The following is a 299-nucleotide window of genomic DNA, read 5'->3' on the forward strand; positions in this document are numbered from 1 at the left end:
GCCGGGCAAGGTGGCGTGTGCCTGTTGTCCTAGTTACTTGGGAGGCAGAGGCTTGTGGATTGCTTGAGCTCAGGGATTCTGGGCTGCACTCAGCTGTGTTGATCAGGTGTCCATGCTGCATTGGGCATCAATATGGTGTTCTAGAGGGAGCTCTAGAATTTCAGGTTGTGTAACAAGAGGTGCACCGACCCAGGCTGGAAACAGAGCAGGCCAAAGCTTCCATGCCCTTGGTAGCAGGACAGCACCTGTGAGCAGTACGTATAAAACAGCCTGAGCAAAATAATGAGACCTAGCCTCTC

General features: G+C 52.8%; 1 non-coding gene across 1 annotated transcript; it reads left to right on the forward strand.

Annotated features, from left to right (window-relative positions):
- LOC146854354 (signal recognition particle RNA) lies at nucleotides 1–299 on the forward strand. Its single transcript, XR_014981724.1, has one exon.

This window comes from Triturus cristatus, chromosome 4_1 (assembly GCF_964204655.1).
Source record: "Triturus cristatus chromosome 4_1, aTriCri1.1, whole genome shotgun sequence".
NCBI lineage: Eukaryota > Metazoa > Chordata > Amphibia > Caudata > Salamandridae > Triturus > Triturus cristatus.